The sequence below is a fragment of the Athene cunicularia genome, assembly GCF_003259725.1.
Source record: "Athene cunicularia isolate RWA chromosome 7 unlocalized genomic scaffold, athCun1 chr7_part1, whole genome shotgun sequence".
NCBI classification, from domain to species: domain Eukaryota; kingdom Metazoa; phylum Chordata; class Aves; order Strigiformes; family Strigidae; genus Athene; species Athene cunicularia.
The window spans coordinates 5,904,319-5,925,536 of record NW_020799107.1 but is presented as its reverse complement, the minus strand read 5'-3'; the positions used below and the strand labels follow the sequence as shown (position 1 = coordinate 5,925,536).

General features: G+C 38.7%; 1 long non-coding RNA gene across 2 annotated transcripts in view; it reads left to right on the top strand.

Annotated features, from left to right (window-relative positions):
• LOC113482443 overlaps positions 1-21,218 on the top strand; it is a 32,010-nt gene that overhangs the window by 10,113 nt on the left and 679 nt on the right. The window contains exons 2-4 of one of the 2 annotated variants that reach the window (XR_003398848.1): positions 8,933-8,971; positions 11,303-11,374; positions 12,662-12,770. This is a non-coding gene — a long non-coding RNA (uncharacterized LOC113482443). Of the gene's footprint in view, positions 1-8,932; positions 8,972-11,302; positions 11,375-12,661; positions 12,919-21,218 lie in introns of those variants that run through there. The other variant, XR_003398847.1, reaches the window with a different exon arrangement.

Here is a 21,218-nt window from a genome sequence, read left to right as displayed (position 1 = left end):
ACTAAACCAGCTCCTTGACAGTGCTTATTCTCAGATGACATTTTTGTATCTTCTAGTCAACAACTTGCGCAGGTTTCTCAGCAGATTCCTGCTCTCCACACCTTATTGCCTGCTCCATTTCTAGTCGCCTTCCGCCTCTATAACAGGAAAGTAGGAAGAAGGGGTGAAAAAGCAGCAAGTGGTGAGGAAACTATTTAAAAGTTAAGTAGCTAAACTATCTGTCAAAAAAGATGTTACATATGTGACCTGTTCTAAGTTGAACTTTTCATAAACGTATAGATCCAGAAGAAAACAACGCACTAGTTTAATCAAGGATTAATATAAATTAGGGAAGGTAGATAAAGACTGGCATAAACTATATGGAGCACACACACAAGCAAGTATCATTTCCCTGTTTAAAAAACAGGGAAACTGAACTTGATTTTGCCTTGTGCATCATAGGTAATAACACCCTCTCGGGTCTGACAGCGGGAATCACTAGCAATCCAGTAAGAGGAAGAAATACTGCAGCTTGATTTTTCAGTTCCCACACTGAGCTGAAACACAAGCAGTTAGAAAAATCTCTGATTGACTTGTCAGCTGAGCCAATTTGATCTGGAAGTCACAGAGAAAGAAATGTATGGAAGCCTGCAATGTCATTTTTCCAGAGTCACTTTTTCTGACTACAAGCACACTTTAATTTGTCAGTCACAGTCTCTCGGTCCCACATAGATATTGTTTCCCTGGAGACGAATCTTTTAAATAGCAGTTCAAAACACCAACCAGATTGGAAGAGAAACTCAATTAAATAAAAAAACCATCTTGTTGCATTGGGGGTCTGTCCTAGTAAAAGATTCTGGAACATGTATTTCTAGTTTCCCTAGATGCATGTCTAGGCTTTTTTATTTATTTGTTATTTCTTAGCCACTTACTGCTTAGGTAAGCAGTAAGGTAAGGATAAGATAGGTAAGGATAAGCAAATTAAGATTTTAGCTGATAATTTGATTATATTGATGTTTGCTATTTTTTATTATTAGATGATGACTTGGATTAGTACTGCTTTTCAACCTTTATGTAATTTCATAGAATCATAGAATGGTTTGGGTTGGAAGAGACCTTAAAGACCATGTAGTTCCCACCCCCCCGGAAGTAATTTTAATGTTTTCAGGAATAATTTAACATACATGTATGATAAAAATAGTAGAACTGATTTAATCATTAAAACGCTGTTTTTGGAGATCAGCATTCATATGAAGAATAATTAGGTTATTTTTAAATGGTGAAGTCAGGTCCCATTAATCTATTTATCTTACATTTAATACACTTTCATCTAGAGTGTGTGGGTGAACTGACTCTACTTGTGTTGAAGCGATAAACATAATGATGGTATTGCAATTACTAGACAGAAATTGTTTGCATTATATACGTTGTTCTCTACTAAATGTTTAGCACAAGACTGTTGTCATAATTCCACCCTTTTCTCAATATTATTCAATTAATACCAAATGCTCTTAACTTTAGACCCAACACTTCATTTCAGCAATTCAAACTAAGCAATATATAAATCCTTACCTGTATCTGTAATTTGCTTTGTGCTAGGCACTGTACAAAGTTTTAACCTTTTAGTGGTCTAAATTTTCTTTGAAAACCCATAGTCCAGTCATGTAAAGAAACTGGCATTAAATACAATTTTTTTTTCTTTTTCAAGATTAAGTACTAAATTTTTTCTGTTGTCTTGACAGTATCTCTGAAGGAAACCAGTCCTTACAGATTCTTATGTTTCATCTTCCCATAAATACTGGCATTAACAAAGCCATGTGATACTATTTCTTTCTGCTTTTTAAAAGCCAATGAGGCAGTGTGTTTCCTCAATGTGTGTGATCTGCTGTGGTGCAATAGAGAAGAAATAGTTGACATTTCACTAATTTTGCACGGATAAACTGCAATCTATATTTGTCAGTATCGTATTTAACGAACTGGTGCAGGGTCTGGAGCACAGGCCGTACGGAGAGCGGCTGAGGGAACTGGAGGGGTTTAGTCTGGAGAAGAGGAGGCTGAGGGGAGACCTCATCGCCCTCTACAGCTCCCTGAAAGGGGGGTGCAGAGAGCTGGGGATGAGTCTCCTTAACCAAGTAGTAAGCGACAGGACAAGAGGTGATGGCCTCAAGTTGTGCCAGGGAAAGTTTAGACTGGATGTCAGAAAGTATTTCTTTACAGAAGGGGCTGTTAGGTGTTGGAATGGGCTGCCCAGGGAGGTGGTGGAGTCCCCATCCCTGGAGGTGTTTAAGAATCGGGCTGACATAGCGCTGAGGGATCTGGTGTAGTTGGGAACTGTCAATGTTAGGTTGATGGTTGGGCTGGATGATCTTCAAGGTCCTTTCCAACCTAGACGATTCTGTGATTCTGTATCGACTGTGGCTGTCAGCCCAAAGGTGAAATTATTTCTTGATTTTTAGTCTGGTGCAAGGAAGGGGAGAATCCTCCGTATATTTGGTGTTTCTTTAGATCCATTTCTCAACAGTGAGAATGAGTGTTGGCTACCAAATGTGTAACAAAATGCCACAGCAAACAGTGCTGATCATTTGTGATGTTAAGAGATAGTAGATTTGGCAAGGCTTTAAAAGCAAGTATTAAGTGGATTACATGACTAACTGGCATAAGGAAAAGCTTACCATTGTTCCTATTTAGTCCCCAGTCTACTTTGTGCAAATAAATCTTTATTCAGCAATATGGAGACCTGATTTTAATCCATGATGTGAGCAAATCATGGGAGACTGCACTTGTTGCCCAGCACAGGAGTGTAGAACATCCTACATTTTATCAAATGCCATGGCAAGAAAAAAGAGTGGTTAGGTTTTCAGTTTATCTTCTTCTTTTTTTAATTATTTTCTATTTTACTATTTCTTGGGACTGGTAAGATGTGTTTATTGTAAATCTGTTTGGGAAATCGGCACCAAATTTAGTTTGCTAACATTACAGGTAAAGGAGAACGTTGTACTCGAATGTGTGATGAAAAGAACGGTTTAATTATACTTGCTTTTATGGCTACAGAAGTTTAGCTTTTAGAAACAGCCTATCATTGCTTCAAGTAATAGTGCCTGAAAGTGATTTACTGTTTTCTTTCCATCGGTAACTGCAGCACAGCTGACTGGAAGTGAAAAATTTAGTTTTTATTAATGGGGTTCAAATTCCAAAGAGCTCTATTTCAAGAGTAAGCATATCCATCTTCATAAAAAATAATATCTTTAAAGCTATCATTGGGAATGGTGTCTATGTATAGAAATTATATGTTTGCAGACACAGAATTATGTTTGAGTTGTATCACATGATACGAAATCTCAGGTTTTCTCAAAATTAATACTTTGGAGAATTTCTGAGAGTGAATCACGTGGTTTGGGGATCTCTTGATACAACATCTCTTGACGTTAGATTAGATGATTCCAGTCCAACAGTATTCTTCAGCTGGGTTCAGTCTAAAACCCATGTAATTAAGGTTAACTATTCCATAACTTTGTTGTCTTCTAAAAGGTTCTCATTCAAATAGCAGAAACAACATCGTATGAATAAAACCATTGTCAAGAAGTTATCGATAAATAAGTGAATGGTTTAAAATAAAAGGAGCTCCTGGACAGACTCAAACACAAAAAGGAAGCCTACAAAGTGGAAGCAAGGAAAGGTAGCCTGAAAAGAATACAAAGAATTTGTCCAAGTGGCCAGGGATTAAATTAGGAAAGCCAAAGCCCTGATTAGAATTAAATCTGGCTGGGGATGTCAAGGGCAAGAAGAAAAGCTTCTATAGGTACATCGGTGATGAAAGAAAGATGAGGGAAAACGTGGGCTCTCTCTCTAAGGAAACAGAAGACCTGGTTACCTGGGATATGGAGAGGCCTGAGGTACTCAACGACTTTTTTGCCTCAGTCTTCACCAGTAAGTGCTCCAGCCGCACTGTCCAAGAAGCAGAAGGTAAAGACAGAAACTGGGATAATGAAGAACCTCCCATTGTAGGAGAAGATAAGGTACGAGACAATCTAAGGAACCTGAAGGTGCACAAGTCCATATGACCTAATGAGATGCATCCATGGGTCCCGAGTGAACTGGTAGAGGAATTGATTCAGCCACTATCCATCATATTTGAGAATTCGTGGCAGTTCAGTTAAGTTCCTGCTAACTGGAAAAGGGGAAACATAACCTCAATTTTTAAAAAGGAAAAAAAGACCTGGAGAGCTACAGGCCAGTCAGTCTCACTTCTGTGCCTGGCAAGATCACAGAGCAGATCCTCTTGGAAACTGTGCTAGGGCACGTGGAAGATAAGGAAGTGGTTGGTGACAGCCAACATGGATTCACTAAGGGAAAATTGTGCCTGACAAATCTGTGGGCCTTTATGACAGGTTATAACAATGGTGTATAAGGGAAGAGCAACTCATGTCATCTACTTGGACTTGTGCAAAGCTTTTTGACACCGTCCTGCACGACATCCTTGTCTATAAATTGGAGAGGTGTGGATCTGATGGACGGACCACTCGATGTATACAGTATTGTCAGGATGGCCGCACTCAATGACTATTGTGGTCAATGATTTGATGTCCAAGAAGAGAGCAGTGACAAGTGCTGTTCCTCAGGGTTTGGTGTTGGGACCAGAACTATTTATCATCTTTCTTGGTGACGTGGATAGTGGGATCGAGTGCACTGTCAGCAAGTTCACTGATGACCCCAAGCTGTGTGGTGCTGCCCTCACACTGGATGGAAGGGATGTGCCATCCAGAGGGACCTGGACAGGCTGGGGAGGTGGACCCAGGAAAACCTCACAAAGTTCAACAAGTCCAAATGCAGGGTACTGCATATGGGTTGGGGCAGCCCCAAGCACAAATACAGGCTGGGAGAGGAGTGGATTGAGAGCAGCCCCAAGGAGAAGGACTTGGGGATATTAGCGAATGGGAAACTTCCTGTGAGCCAGCAATGTGCACTCACAGCCCAGAAAGCCAACTGTGTGCTGGGCTGCACAAAGAGAAGTGTGGCCAGCAGGGCAAGGGGGGGGATTCTCCCCCTCTACTCTGCTCTTGTGAGACCCCCCCTGCAGTGCTGTGTCCAGCTCTGGGGGCACCAACATGAGAGGAACATGGACCTGCTTGAGTGGGTCCCGAGGAGGCCACACAGATGCTCAGGGGACTGGAGCAACTCCCCTGTGAGGACAGGCTGAGAGAGTTGGGGGTGTTCAGCCTGGAGAAGAGAAGGCTCCGGGAAGACCTTATAGCGGCCTCCCAGTGCTGAAAGGGGCTACAGGAAAGGTGGGGAGGGACTCTGCATCAGGGAGGGTGATGAGGGGTAAAATTTTTAAACTGACAGAGGGTAGATTTAGATTAGATCTAAGGAAGAGATTCTTCCCTGTGAGGGTGGTGAGACACTGGCACAGGTTGCCCAGAGCAGCTGTGGCTGCCCCCTCCCTGGCAGTGTTCCAGGCCAGGTTGGACGGGGCTGTGAGCAACCTGGGCTAGTGGAAGTGTCCCTGCCCGTGGCAGGGGGGGTGGGAACTACATGGTCTTTAAGGTCTCTTCCAACCCAAACCATTCTATGATTCTATGAAATTACATAAAGGTTGAAAAGCAGTACTAATCCAAGTCATCATCTAATAATAAAAAATAGCAAACATCAATATAATCAAATTATCAGCTAAAATCTTAATTTGCTTATCCTTACCTATCTTATCCTTACCTTACTGCTTACCTAAGCAGTAAGTGGCTAAGAAATAACAAATAAATAAAAAAGCCTAGACATGCATCTAGGGAAACTAGAAATACATGTTCCAGAATCTTTTACTAGGACAGACCCCCAATGCAACAAGATGTTTTTTTTATTTAATTGAGTTTCTCTTCCAATCTGGTTGGTGTTTTGAACTGCTATTTAAAAGATTCGTCTCCAGGGAAACAATATCTATGTGGGACCGAGAGACTGTGACTGACAAATTAAAGTGTGCTTGTAGTCAGAAAAAGTGACTCTGGAAAAATGACATTGCAGGCTTCCATACATTTCTTTCTCTGTGACTTCCAGATCAAATTGGCTCAGCTGACAAGTCAATCAGAGATTTTTCTAACTGCTTGTGTTTCAGCTCAGTGTGGGAACTGAAAAATCAAGCTGCAGTATTTCTTCCTCTTACTGGATTGCTAGTGATTCCCGCTGTCAGACCCGAGAGGGTGTTATTACCTATGATGCACAAGGCAAAATCAAGTTCAGTTTCCCTGTTTTTTAAACAGGGAAATGATACTTGCTTGTGTGTGTGCTCCATATAGTTTATGCCAGTCTTTATCTACCTTCCCTAATTTATATTAATCCTTGATTAAACTAGTGCGTTGTTTTCTTCTGGATCTATACGTTTATGAAAAGTTCAACTTAGAACAGGTCACATATGTAACATCTTTTTTGACAGATAGTTTAGCTACTTAACTTTTAAATAGTTTCCTCACCACTTGCTGCTTTTTCACCCCTTCTTCCTACTTTCCTGTTATAGAGGCGGAAGGCGACTAGAAATGGAGCAGGCAATAAGGTGTGGAGAGCAGGAATCTGCTGAGAAACCTGCGCAAGTTGTTGACTAGAAGATACAAAAATGTCATCTGAGAATAAGCACTGTCAAGGAGCTGGTTTAGTAAGCCAGAAAGAAAACTTGCTTAGAATGGGTTTGGGGATGACACTTATTACAGACCTAGAGGAGGGCCAAGCTCACAGGTTAGCAGAGTGGCTTGTGGCTTAAGGGCAAAGACCGAAGGAGAAAACTTATTATGTTAGGATACAGGCTCCTCCTCATAACACCTTGTGGTGTTACTGCTCTAATGTCTGACCGCCTCTCAGAACTGCATGAAAGCCTCCTGGTCCAGGTTACAGCCAGGAGGCTGGATCTGCCCACAGGATTCTTCCCTCCAGCCTGAGGAGCAGACAAAAGAGATGACTCTGGGAAGTGCTTACAGTTGGGAAAGCCAAATGCTTCTGCGATAAATGCAAAGTGCTTGGAATGGACCTCACCTGGAAGAAACAGGCAGCGTTAGAGGAATATTTCTTGTACATGTGTGTACATGTTTAGGAGCTCCCATATGAGACTGTTGCTTACTTTTTCGGGGAGAACTGTTGGTAGTGTTTCAAAATTGGATAATCTTGAGGAGTGAGATTATCGTTCAATAAGCAATGGTACAAAAGTCTGATTTGTTTGTTCATGCTCTCTCAGTTTTCCCTCTGGGAGAACAGTTTATGCAAGACAGCAATTTATTTTGATATTTTTAATTTTGTTTTTAATTCAAAGTACCTCACCATTTAAAAAAAAAAAAAAAAGTTTAGGCCACATTATATTTGGTCTGGAATGGCATGAGATTTCTGAAGGCCAAGAAGGAGCTTGTTACCCTGTCTTGGATCAGTTGAAAGTTGATTAAAAATGACACTGTGTGCTGGACAGGTGAACTTCACCTTTATGGTTAAAGAGTCGGCAGAGTTGCACGACCTTTGCTGTAGAGCGCTACTGGATATTTTATCCATACTGACCTCGGCTCAATAAGTGTACTGGACCAGAGAATCAAGATACTGAATTAATATTAAACTAGTCTTGATTTTCTAAAGAAAAAAATGAAAGATGTGTTGGTAGGCTTACCCTCTGTATTGTGAGCAGGTGAAATGTAGCTGTATGCACTAGCTGAGTTCTCCTTCTCGGGCATAGTGAGAATGATTGATACTCTTCAGTGAATGCTATGCAGTGACAGCTGTCTTCTGGAAAACATAATACGAATTTAACATGAGCACTCTCTTTAATGCTCAAGTTGGGTGAAACTTAATTATACTTAACCATTTCAAGCCAGAAAGCATATACTTTTATCAAATTCAATAGGCTTTCTTTGTTCCATTGAAACCACTAGTGTCATATTAATGATAGCAATCTTGGGGTTTTTTTTACTTTTTTAATAATTTATTAAAATAAAACCAGTTTTTGTACTATTTTTTAATCAACCATTGTCAGACATTTTATATTTTAAATTTCTTTACATAACCATATCATTATTCCGAAATGATCCTTTCTGCAGATGAGTGTTGCACTAAAATTTCCTCTAATTATTACTTTTGACATCAGTACTTTATTGAATTAGCTGTTTCCAATGTAATTATGCTTGCTTCATTGTCTAGGTCACCTTTTAAACAAATTCATATCAGTATGAAATTGCTGGTATTACTGAATGGGTTGTGATGGTTCTATTTTCATGAAGATAATTTCTATTCTTTGGTCATATTTGGGAAAGCTGAATTAACATTCATTTATTACTAAAATAGTTTACAAATTTATTATTACTGGTAGTAAAAATGGATATAATGTTTGCTTGTTTAGTTTTCAAAAACATATGGGAGACAGTATTTTAATTAAGTATTTCTTAATTTAATTACTGTTCACTTTAAAAAGTGAAAAGGTGTTTTTTTTTTTTTTTTTTTTTTTCTTCCTTCTGAGAGATGCAATATATGTGAGGGCTTCATATAAACGAGCAAAACCAATTGGTATTTACTCTGAAGAGCATAACGTTTTGAGCACTTATCCAGTATATGTTTAAGCCCCCAAGCAATCCTACTGGATTTGGATGAAAATAATTACAATCACCGTTGTTTTAGGATTAGGTTTTAAAGTCAAATCCGGCACAACAAATGGTGGCCATAAATAAATGAACCCAAACATAGAAGGACAGGTTAAGTTATATATATTAGGTAGAACTGTAATGATAAAATAAATAATAACCGTAATAAGAGCATGTTGATAAATCTGACTAGTTATAAACATCTTTACAATCCCATTGTCCTTTCTGGCTGAGATGTGGTTTTTGTAAGACTGTATCGAGGATATTAACAACTATTGTATTAATAAAACTAAGATGGTCACCTACTATTACTACCAGGTCTTCTATTAAATGTTGGGATTTTTTTTTTCTTTCCATTGTAGATGCCATATTGCCACAGCTTTGATGCAAACAAAATATGGGTTTGTATTATCAATTTGTTAGCTTATGTGAGTTTGCTTAAATACCATTGTTTTATATCTGACATTTTCTTTCAACAATTTTAATTACAATATTACTATAGCCAGTGTTAGAATTTTAAAGGTTTTTTGTTTGGTTGTTTTTTTTAATGGCGCAAACATATATGAATGTGCTTATGTGTATACATGTTTATGTGGTGATGCACATGTAATATCAGTTTTTATAGTTGTGGTGGTTTGACCTTGGCTAAATGCCAGATACCCACCAAGTTGCTCTATCACTTCCCCCCCTTTCCCCTTGTTTTCTCAACAGAGCAAAGAGGGGAAAGAAAATAAGATAGACCAACCCTTGTGGGTAAAACAAAAGCAGTTTTAATATAAGCAAAGCGAAACAAAGGTCTGCACGCAGAAGCAAAAACAGAAAACAGATTTATTCTCTCCTTCCCATGAAGAGGGGCTGTCGGGACTTCTCAGGATCAGGGCTCCCATACGCAGAGTGGTTGCCTCGGAGGACCAAGGGTGACCCCAGCCCCTTCCTCCTTTTCTCCCAGCTTTATCCTGAGCAGACGTCACATGGTCTGGGATATCCCTTTGGTCAGTTGGGGTCAGCTGTCCTGGCTGTGTCCCCTCCCAAGATCTTGCCCACCCCGTCCCACTGAGGGGGGAAATGTTGGAAAGAGCCTTGGTGCTGGGTAAGCGCCACTCAGCAGTAGCCACAACACCAGGGTGCTATCAACACCCTGCCAGCTCCCAGCGTAAAACACAGCACCGTGAGGGCTGCTATAGGGGAAAAACAATTCCAGCTCAGCCAGACCCAGTACGATAGTGCAGAAGTCAAGTGCTGGCTTTCAGCCTAGCCACCTAATTTATCAGCCAGAAAGATAAAGTTGAAAAAAAAATTTTATAGAAGGCCAAGCCATTAAAGATAGCCAAGCCAACGAGGAAGAGATGTCACATTAGTGATTTTCTTCTGTATGTTCTTCTCTGTCTCAAAGAGGTTGTTTTAAACACTGGGTTTGTATATTTATGTGGTATAAAACCTTCTCTATCACATGTCCCTTAGCTATATGCAGGTGCATGTTCAATACGTCTGCAAAATGATGACCCATTAATAACTAAATTAGTGGCAGAGTCTGGCTGTCCTCCCCTGTTACTGAACTTCAGTGTTTTGAGTCCCCATCCTTGTGGGTTTTCTTTCACTTGCTTACTGCATTTATTCATCTACCACGAGAGCATGAGCGAGGTCTAACTTTGCTTTAAGAGACTCAGTCAAATCAATATCATGACACCTGGAGCGTTCACTCCTGTACCAGTGTTCCCACGGATGAGTGCTTTTGTGAAAGCAAACATAACACTTGTTCTAGGTCACTGGACATGTAGCAAACAAATCTGATCCAGGCTGGGTTTTCTGGGCATGTTGTTCATTGCCATGAGAGCTGCAGAATAATCTAGTTGCATTACACTGACATTCAAAGGGATAAGTGTTTACTCTCATTTATCTTAAGTTATATTTAGCCTGGCAGAAATTTTCATATGTACTTATGCTTAACTGCCAATGCTATTAAAAAAATACCTTGGGACTGATGGCCACATTATTGTCCACCTGATCTTTGGTATTTGCTTTATATCCAGTGAGCTGGGAAGTCACTTGTTTCTTATGGAGCCATTCTCCACGCTGTCAGAGAGGTGCATCTGAGATGATAGAACTTGGAGCTCAGCAATATTTCTTGTGTTCAGCTTGAAAACAGAGATGTTGGAAAAAACTCGAAGTGTTTCACCAGGAACATTGATGTTTCATAAACATTAACAACCATGCCTTTGAAAAATATCTTTTTTTCATGGGATGAACTCATGGGAAAATTTGAAGAGGGGTGAAAATTTCTTCTAAGGAAAAAAAAGTAAAACCAGCATTTAATTTACATCAACGCAATTTATTTGACAATTGAACCATGATAATAGTCTACAGTATCCTGTTAGGTTATGTCAATCATATTTTAAAGAATAAAGCCTTTTAAGTAAACATAGTTTTTATCATCTCAGCCTTTTTGTTATGCTTGTTTCTCTGTAGGTGAAGGCTATACTCAAACTGACTATGAATTATTTTTCAGTCAGCAGCTGCTTAGGTTTGAGGGAACAAATTCATTTTAGAAACTGTGTGTTAATGTGTTTCCAAAAGGAATGTTGTACAGATCGTCTGTTTTGTGGGACATCTAAAAATATTGTATGTTAGGAATTAAAAGGGAACCAAATTTTAAAGTGTGAAAAATCATGTAGACCAAAAATTCTCCATGACAATGAGCTCTGTTCAGTACATATCTTCTGATTTTCTTGCAGCCAAAGAGCCTTTACCCCAAGTCCTCATGTGAACAGGCCACTCATCATCATCATCAAGCAGGAGCTGATGAGGTAAGAGACAAGAGTGATCTTGTGCACTTAAAAACCACAACAGTGACATCAGTAGACAGTTCTAAATGTAAAAATCCTGTGCTGAGATTAAGAAGGATAAACCTCAAATTTTGTGTAATAGAGAACTTCCAGCTGATGTAATTTCTGCTTGATATATGGTCTCTGCTCTTCACGATAAGAAACTGGTTTGCCCAGAGACAGAAAATGCACCTGGTACAGCATCTGACCTCATAAGCTCAGTGTGGAGGTTACTGTGGGAAATGGTCTTGGGTCAGCAGCAGAGCCTGAAACAAACTGGAGCATCCAGAACATGGGATACTTCCCTTTGGGCAAGTTTATTTTCTTTCCCTAGCTTTACTCTAAGTGTGCCAAAATGCTTTAGTAAAAGGTATAATATAAAGGAAATAACACACAACAGATAATTTACCAAAAAGCTTGGTAAAATAATGGGTATTGAAAGTGAAATTAATATAGTGTAATGCTTTGAACAAGCATAGGAGGTCAACATTCCATACCCCACTTAAAGCAGTTACCAGTAAGTAAGCTGGTTTATGTTGGATTCCCTTATGTTTGTTTGGATAAATGCTCTAATTTCACTGATTAAAATATTTAATAAAAACACAACCTCGACTGGCTGCCTAATGTTTTCAGTCTTATGGAGACATTTAATAAATGAGGTCCTGCAACTTTTATTTAGTGTCTTCAGGTGGTAAATTAATTACAAGAGGGCTTCCCTATTGTTCCCTGAAAGCAGTAAAAGCAGAAGGAGAATTAAAAGCAAAACACTAATTTCAATCTGAGTGTAAGGGCTAGAGAGTTCAAAGAGAGCCTATCCTTGATACACAATAATATTCATACAAAGGCAGAATTTAATAAAAAATAAATTTAAATATAGAGTATATATTTGAATATATAAACAAACTCCTTTATAAATTATAGTTAAGTGCAATGACCTTTGAATGATGGAAATTAATCTAGTGATTTTCTGATATAAACTGTTTGTTATGCAGCTAAAACCAGCCTACTTTACTTTTAAAACATTCTTTTCAACTGAAGCGAAGAATAAAGTTGGGAGTTTTTTTATGGCCATTGGTCTGAGTATCAGATCATCAACTGATGCAGAGGTGCCTGCTCACTGAAGTCAGGTGCTGGCTGGCAGTGAAAGCAATGCAATAATAGTTTTATGTGGGGGGTTTTTTGTAATACATGCTGGGTGAGAGCAAAGAGAAAGTAATTCCATTTGCCCTGCCCACGTTCATTTTTTTCACCTCCTCTTGTTCTTGACAGGTGTGTGAGAAGGGGTTTGCAGGAGGGGATCAACAGCTACATGAGAGATGAGATCTAGCCTGGCTGGGAGATGGATGGGAAGACATGTAAGGATCGCCAGCAATGCACAGTAAGGAAAATGTGGAGGGTAAAAGCTGTGTAAAAAAATTTTCAAAGTGAGTGGGAGATGATCAACAAGGCCTGTTGAGGTCTGGTTTCCTACAGTTTGTAGCTGAGTCCTCATCACAGCAGCAACATCACATGCACTCCTTTAGGGGTATTTCCATGCACCTTGAGTGCCTGTGAACAGCCCCAGGGGTCCCTCTGCATGGCCCCCTCCCATGGAGACTCACAAGAAAGCCTAGCACAGAGCCTTTCCCTTCACAGGAAGCAGTCATGATTTGCTTAAGCATATTGTCATGACATTCAGAGGAGTCCCATCCCTTTTTCAAACACGGCTTTGTTGTCCAGTGCATTTAGTTCACTGTAAGGAACATGACAATATAAGCATCTCTTCCTGGGGAAGACAAACTAAAAAATTCCGTGACAGACAAAGAGACAGAGGGGGAGGGTGCAGATGGGACCAAAGAGGTGGGGGAAGACAAAAATACCAAAGTTATAGAAAGAGACACAATGCCAAGACCTGGGAGAGTCAGACCATCTGGTTCTGTTGCAGCATCTCTACATGACTGTCTCATCCCTTTATTTCTCTTTGTCAGCAAGAGAGGATAAACTATGTGAGGTAGAACATGAAGGCTTTGGTGTAAAACAGATGATGAAGTAGCCTACATTAAGAAAATCTTATTTTATTCACTATGATTTGCAAAAGATCTCTCAGCAGTACAAGCTGTGACAGCGATTTGCTGTATGTAGATTTTTCACTGCAGCAGTATCTGTTTGCAACCCCTTTTGTGTGCTTATAAAGCAATACCTCATGGATAAACCACGAATCCCCTGAGCATAGCAGTGCCTGCTAACATTTTAAGCATCTACAGCCTAGTTAAATCTGACTTGCGTTACAATAAATGACCCAGCTGACCATTTATCCCAAGCTGTGTGATTCAGGAAAACTAAGCCAAAGGTTGCTCCCAGGGACCAGGGTAATTCAGAGTTCATAACAGAATACAAAGCCTTTCACTCCTGGGTTGCCTGTCTTGGTCCATAATGACAAAAAGAGTTATGTTTGTATGGCCTGGGTGCTAAAAATGGGTTGTTTTACTCTAGTCTGTAGTACAGCTGACGCATTGTAGCCGTAGCTGCAGGAAGACTAATGATCCTGGGTTCACGCCACATAAACCACCTCTAGTGACTTCTTTAGTTTCCACCAGCTCGTGACGGACACGGTTTGGCACCTGTAGGTAGGAGTTTGCAATGCAGTTACCTCTTCTGGAGCTCCTGGGGAATGAAGAGCAACCATAAGTCTCGGTCAATCTGCCACCCTTAATGGGCGCTAAATTGACTTAGAAGGGATGGTGAGGGAAGCATTCAGGAAGTACATAATAGACCCAAAATGATCTTCATGTCCCGGAACTGGGGTTTCAACATTTACAACAGAACAAATGTTCTACATGAATACAAATTTTAAGTGAAACAACTGTGGGGAGAATTTTACATTCAGCAAGCTGCTGCTGGGCTGATAGAAGAGGGGAGAGCACACACAGAGCTGGGTGCAAGTTTTGCATTCAATTAAATGGGAAGTCTGCATGAAGGTTATGCCAACTCTGTAAGAAGCCCTGCATATTTTAGCGTTTGACATGCAGCATTAGAAGTAGGAGAATGGTTAAATGACAGCCACAATAACATGTTATATTGTTCATAGAAGTCAGGTGTCAGCAAAATAGATTGATTTCTATTAGGGAGCACTAAAGGATTATTGGATTCCGTTGAATGAAGTAAATGTGCTGTAGGATCACTCTGAAGTTTCTTGCATCTTCCTGTAGTGGTATCTGAGAGAAGTAAAAATGTATTGTAAATACAGATATTAAAGAATTAGCAGAGTACAGATACTGAAAAATTCCCATCTAGGAAGCCCTGTGGGAACCATATTCTTGTTCACTGTTTCCAAGCCTTCTGGACAGGATGCAAATTTCTACACCTGTTATTAAAATAACGTTTTCAAAAATGCTCAAGGAAAGATGCAGCTGCCACAGAGCATGCAATTCTTTGTTAGACTGACTTTAACCATGTCAAGGCATTAGAAAAAAAAGTTAATTACTTTAGCCTAAATCAGCAAGGTTAACATAAGTGTAACATATTTTTTAATGCTACTAATGTGAATTTGTTTTAATAGAATAGGGAAAAATATCTTGGTCCTCTTTTCCAAGACTTCTAAAATAGCAAGGCCTACATTATCTTAAAGATGAGAACTCTGCAGAAAACAAAGCCAATTCCTTTCCCCATAAGAATAGTTTGCTGCTATCATCCAATTCTGCTGCTGACACAGACTCAGATGAGCTCTTCTTGCTTTGGTATTTAGTTCATTCCTGTTTAAAAAATCTGCTGAATTGGCAGTGAAGGTTCTGTTCAGGCTTTGTGATAACGAATTCGTACCCCCTTAGTTTAAATTTATGAAGTCATCTAAACAAGCCTCTCCCAGTCATGTAGACAGCCTATTTTGTATGCAAAATAGGTCAGAAATTCTAAGTATCTTTTTAACCACATGCACTTGATCCTCAAACTTGCACATCTTAAGTCTCCACTATGCACTCTGGTCCTCCAGGAACCTGATTTGGCTTATTCTGGTGTGACTTCCTCTTATCAAAAGTTCTTTGTTTAGAGAACATTAGCGTTGGTATAGTTGCTTTGGGTTGACTTTATTACATGCCATCGCTATAATTACAGTAAGGTAATGACTAAGCGTTAAACCAGTTGCCCTACAGCTGCTTTCAGTTGGGAGCTGTTACTGGTATGGTCTCAGTTTCACACTCGCAGGATGTACACAAAAGGTCAGACTTGAATTCAATGACTTGATGGAAACACGCTCCCCAAAAAATTTTGCAATGATAGTGAACAAGATCTGAATTTCACCTGCAATAGGTTTGATCTTGAAATCAATAGCAGAGAACCTTCCTTCCATCCTTGCAGGCATCCATTAGTGGGCACAAAGCATCAGAACAGTAAGTTATCATCTCGCCTTGATTATTTTATTAGGAGTGAGAGACTGCAGAATACTATAACCTTTGCCACAGCAGCACAAAAAGCAGACTAAGAACTGCAAATAATGAAAATGATTGGGTTTGCATCTCTTAAGGTGAGCGGTTTTCTTTGCCTGATGCATAGTTGAGGTAATTACAGAATAAAATAACAGCAGTGAGATATGACAAAAGCTGGAAATCAGTGCTTGCTACGGGAACTCTTGGGTGTATTTTGACCCACAGGCACATATGCAGTCCTTCAAAGTTGGGCTGGATACCCACAGCATGTTCAATTTTACCTATTGGACACAGCTGCTTAGCTTGAGCTAGTGCTTATATTGGGGTGATTTTCAATCCATTTCTTATCGGGAAGCAAAGCTTTGATCTCTGTTGATAGTCTGGGCCTTGCTAGGTAAACAAGTCCTTTTTATTCATGACTTCTGCTCCTGATGTATGACATCAGAGACACTTTTACTGCTGGTTCCTGTATCTGAATACTGCTGCTGTGGAAGATCAGTGGGAAACTGTCTCTTGATTTTTGCTTCTCTTACTGGTTTCAAGCATTTGAATATGCTGCCATGCTAAACTACTAATATTTGTTATATTGTGTTATCTATGATCTTACTTGTTTCCTGAATAGAAGAAATAGATATTTGAGGTGGTGATTGTATTTTGTGATTCTTAACATGCTTTTATAGAAGAGTGACTCACTTGACTTGGGTTGAGATGTTTCTGATTTATATCATGGAAAAATGAGAGATTGAGAGAGAGAATAAGCAGGCCATGATGTTTTAAGGATGATATCTGTATCAGATGATAGTGGTCCAAAAGCAAACTGGATAGATACAAGATGTTAAATCAGAGGAACCAATATCTCTGTTTATTTCTTTCGAACTTTGAAGCTTTCTTTTATCACAGTTACGAGGAAGAAATACTGTATGCTCACAGAAGCAGAGGAAGGAAACAGAATTGTTTGTATATCATGAACACAAATGTGGCTTGAGATTTATATTTTTTTTCCTCAAAATGACAGTAAGAGACCTTACATATACATCTTTAAAAGCTCAGAAGTAGAGTTATATGCATCCATATAGCAGAATATTATAGAAACAGCAGTGCTATGATTTCGTGGCCTTTTCCTGAATCAGCTCCAAACTGAAACTGCAGATGCTAGAAGAGACTGATTAGTATAAATATCAACACTGTAACTGAGATACTGAAAATAAGTAACCAAGAAATTGTCAAAGAGCTGAACAAAATAACGGTGAGATTAAAACAGTCATTAATACTGAAAAGCTAAAGTGGGATAAAAGGAGCTATGAGCATTGCAGTGCAGCTACCCATGCAGCCTACAGCAGTTTAGTAATTAAGAAGCCATTAGCGGGCTAAATGCTGGGTAGTGTTATTCTAACTCCCACATTATCTCAGTTAAAACACCATTAATATGTTTGATGCATTATGAGGTAAATCAGAGATAAACTGCTCGGGTCTAAAAAGGTAAATTTATGATTTATGTTTTTATATAATTTTGGTGGGGGGATATTTTCAGTATCAGTGCTTAACAGGAACACTATGTTCTTGCTGGCTTTCCAGTCTGCAGAGGTTTGGACTGAAACTTGGGAGAAAAAGGTTCAGTTCTGGGTTCTGGCATGAGCATACTGAGAGAGCTTGTCAGTTATTTTTTTCCTCCAATAAGTCAACATTTTTTATGTGTGGAAAAGAAAAAAATTGTGATTACTATATAAAGTAGTTGGAGTATTAGAGGTTAAAAATGTTGTTATTCAGATAGATCTATATATATATACACATGTACACACATATGGTATCACCAAAATCATTGAGCTTCACACTTTGACAAAGTGTCCATCTGTTTCCTACTTCTTTCAACAAGATACTCTAATTTATTAACATAAGAGGAAATTGAAGCAATTGCAGTCCCAGTTTTAGCCTAAAAAGTTAAACTGATTTCAAGTGTTTTGTAGCATGCTATTGGTCAAAATATTGAGGGAATTAAAAAAAAAATAAAAATATCTCTATCTATCTACTGGATATCCACCATGATTAGATATCACAGAAGAGTTGGAACAAACATTAACAGAAATTAAACACAGATCTAAAGATATGTAAGTCCCAAAGGTACAGATCAATAATGAATAAAATAGTTCAAAAGCACATACAAGAATAGTTCTCAAAATTATCTTAAAGGGAATAACAAGTGGTTCAAGTAGAAGGCAAGTGGAAAATGAGGCTCAGATTTTGACAACTGTATTTTTGTAATGTACTGCATGTATTTTAATGTAATAAATGAAACCATTGTTCAGTATGATATAACAGAAAATGGATGAAACCGTACACAATTCCCATAATGTGAAAGGCTTTCAAAATGCAGCCATATTTCTTAAGTGTAAGCTTTTCTAGTGGCTTTGGATGGGAAAGGATGACAACATTTCAATGGTCTTGAGCTTGAGATTTATTTCTTCATTTAACTTCTCTGCTAATGACTTCATTTTACTAACTAGCCATTTATGTGACAGATGATTCATTAAATAAATTCAACAACAGTCATGCAAGCTTGGAAATACTTTTTAAGAATATCTGCCAATATTGCAGTTAGGGGTTTCAGGGATTAGTGATTAGCAGATTAATATATACCTTTATTTTCAAAATGATAACAGCCTGCAGTATTGAGATGTCTAGCGTTCACTCCGTTAACACTTGGTCTTTCAAGCTGGAGAATTGCCTAAAAGGTATCTAACTTAGCACATTGTCAATAAGTAGGTATGAGATTTTTATTTATTACTCGAAATAATACATCTATTGCATCATGGTCAATAGTTAAGGAAAGTAGAAGAGACTATAATTGATTCTAAGAAAATATATATAATAACTGTGCTTAGAATTACTGTAAAAGAAAAGCCAAATATATGAAGTTCTTATTGCTTTTCTCTGTATGCCAAAACCAGTGTTTCAAAACCCCTGTGGCTTCAGGGAGTGAAAACCTGGACCCACAGAAGTCCATGGGAGTATTGTTATTAAATTCAATACGACCAGGATTTCACCTCGGGTTCGGGCACTAGGAGTTTAGCATGCAGCAGGGAATGAAGACATTTTACTCTTGATTTATGAAATACATCTTGATCTGTCAGATTACTAGATTGTTGCTGCGTTTTGTTAACAAAGATGGGGTCAGAACTTTCTGCTTATAAAACCACCTGATTGCGGCCATTTGATCCAAACCAAATCTGTATCTGTTATTAGCAAAATGGGATTTAGGGAATGGATCCGAGCAGTTATGATTCCACATGAAAAGCATCAATATGAGAACAGATACTACGTTGCAGCACTGATAAAGTTTAAGTCTGTAACTGCTGATACCCAGAAAAAAAAGATGAGTGCATTAAGGAAGAAAGGAGATCTTGTGCTTTTTTCTCTTTTACTCATTTCCCCAGCATCTGCTGGCCACTGCTGGAGATGCAGTAGTTTTAAGTGAACATGTTTGTGTGGCAGTTCTCATCACTATTAGCTTTGGAGAGCAATATTCCCTCTTCTTTTTATTTTGGTTTAAAATATGGAACAAAAGACCAAATGTGTAAGTCATGAACAACTCTGTCTTCCTGAACAAGGAGGATAGATAGCCCTGTTCTCAATATGCATATGTGGAAGCTGTGGAAGTTTACCTACTGGCAGGATAACCATGTGGCTAAAATACTCCAGGTGAGAGCAAGACAAGCTGGAGAACGTAAAGGTGAACGATGACTTATTTATAATAGCCTTTCTTGAATTTCTAAAACACAGACCTGTGTCAGCCCAAGTAAGTGTCAGTGCTTTTCTAGCGCTTGTGTATATATGTGCACATTTGACATTATGCAATTTGAGTCACATCCTGTATCTGCGATCCCTAGTACCTATTTTATTTAAACCATTCAACTCCCAAACCAGTCTCTCTGCTTTTCTGACCCATTGCTTGAAAACCTGCAGTTCTCCAAATTAAGTGGCAAGAGCAGCTAAATGTGAGGCAAGCCTGGGCTTGCTCTGTACACCTCCTGCCCAAGGTAGCTTTTTGATATCAGCATGGACCAATTCCCTGGTGTTTTTCAATACTGCCTTAACTTCAGGAGCATGTACCTGCCATTAGAAAGTGCCTGCTCTAGCCTTAACACACAATGGAAAGACAGAAGGGAAGCAGCAGAGAGCTGTGTTGTGAACGCTGAGTAGACCCTTGTTGGTGAAAGAGTTCTCTGTGTCCCCTTGATCTGCTTTCTTTCTGGTCAGCATTAGCTACTACTAGCCAAACTGGTGGTTGCTATTTTTCTGGGAACATCTTTGATTTAATTTCATGTAAGTCGTGAAATACACAAATAATAGAGCTGTATGAACTATACAAATATAATTTAGTGCTTTGAGTGAAGTGTCCCACAAATAACAAAACAATAACGGAATCAATAGGCTCCTGTTTCAGTTATGGAATGAGACACTTATTATTAAGTAATCCTCATTTTACAGTCTTATTAGTTAAACCTCAATACTGATGTAGCTTCTTGGAACAATTACACTGTCCTTACTCTAAAAATTTACAGAACATTTCATCCTCAGTGTCAATCTCAGCATGATGGACAGTATTTTGCACCATAATAGTTTTCTGAATGTAGAAAAAGGGATGACTAATTTATATGACAAAGCCACTTTTCTTGATGTGTAAATTAATATCTATTCAACTGACTCAGTCTGAAGATGGTATCTTGAGAAACTAACAGAGAGACAATCTATAATCCCACTGGTTTTGCACATATTAAAGGCCTATATGATGTAGATAGAGCATCTGTACCTAGGAATCTGTATATAATATGAGGAATACCCCAGGTTTGTTGAAATAGATTCTGAAAGTACCTGAGAGGAAGGGTGTCTTCCCAATTGCAAAGTTACTTGAACCTCCTAGCAATACTGATTTAAAAAAGGATAATGAAATACAGTACTAGTGGGAAACCATGAAGTTTCAAAGGCTCCAAAGATGACATATGCACAGACTTGCAAACCTGTGGAGTCCTTGATCTCTAGTTATTAATATGGTAATGTGGAAGTTAATTTACTTTCTTGGTGGTATTTTTGTGGGATTGTTTTCCTCCTTACTGTCCCCTCCTTACTCTCATTTTGATGATCTTAACAATGTTGACAAATCTTTTTAATTAAAGAATTAGAAGAGAAATGCTAATAAATTCTATGAAAATCACTGCAGAAACTTTTCCTAGGTGTAAGTCTCAAGAAAGACTTTCAGCTTTTTATTAACCTCAAAACTGGATCCCCCCTGTTAGTTAACTGGAAAAAACTCTAAAACATTAGATGACCTGTTTTGGGACATGGTTCTGGAATTTCATGTTGTGATGCATTAACAAAGGTTCACTGTCAAGAGATTGACAGAAACTCATAAAAAAAAAAAAAAAAAAAAA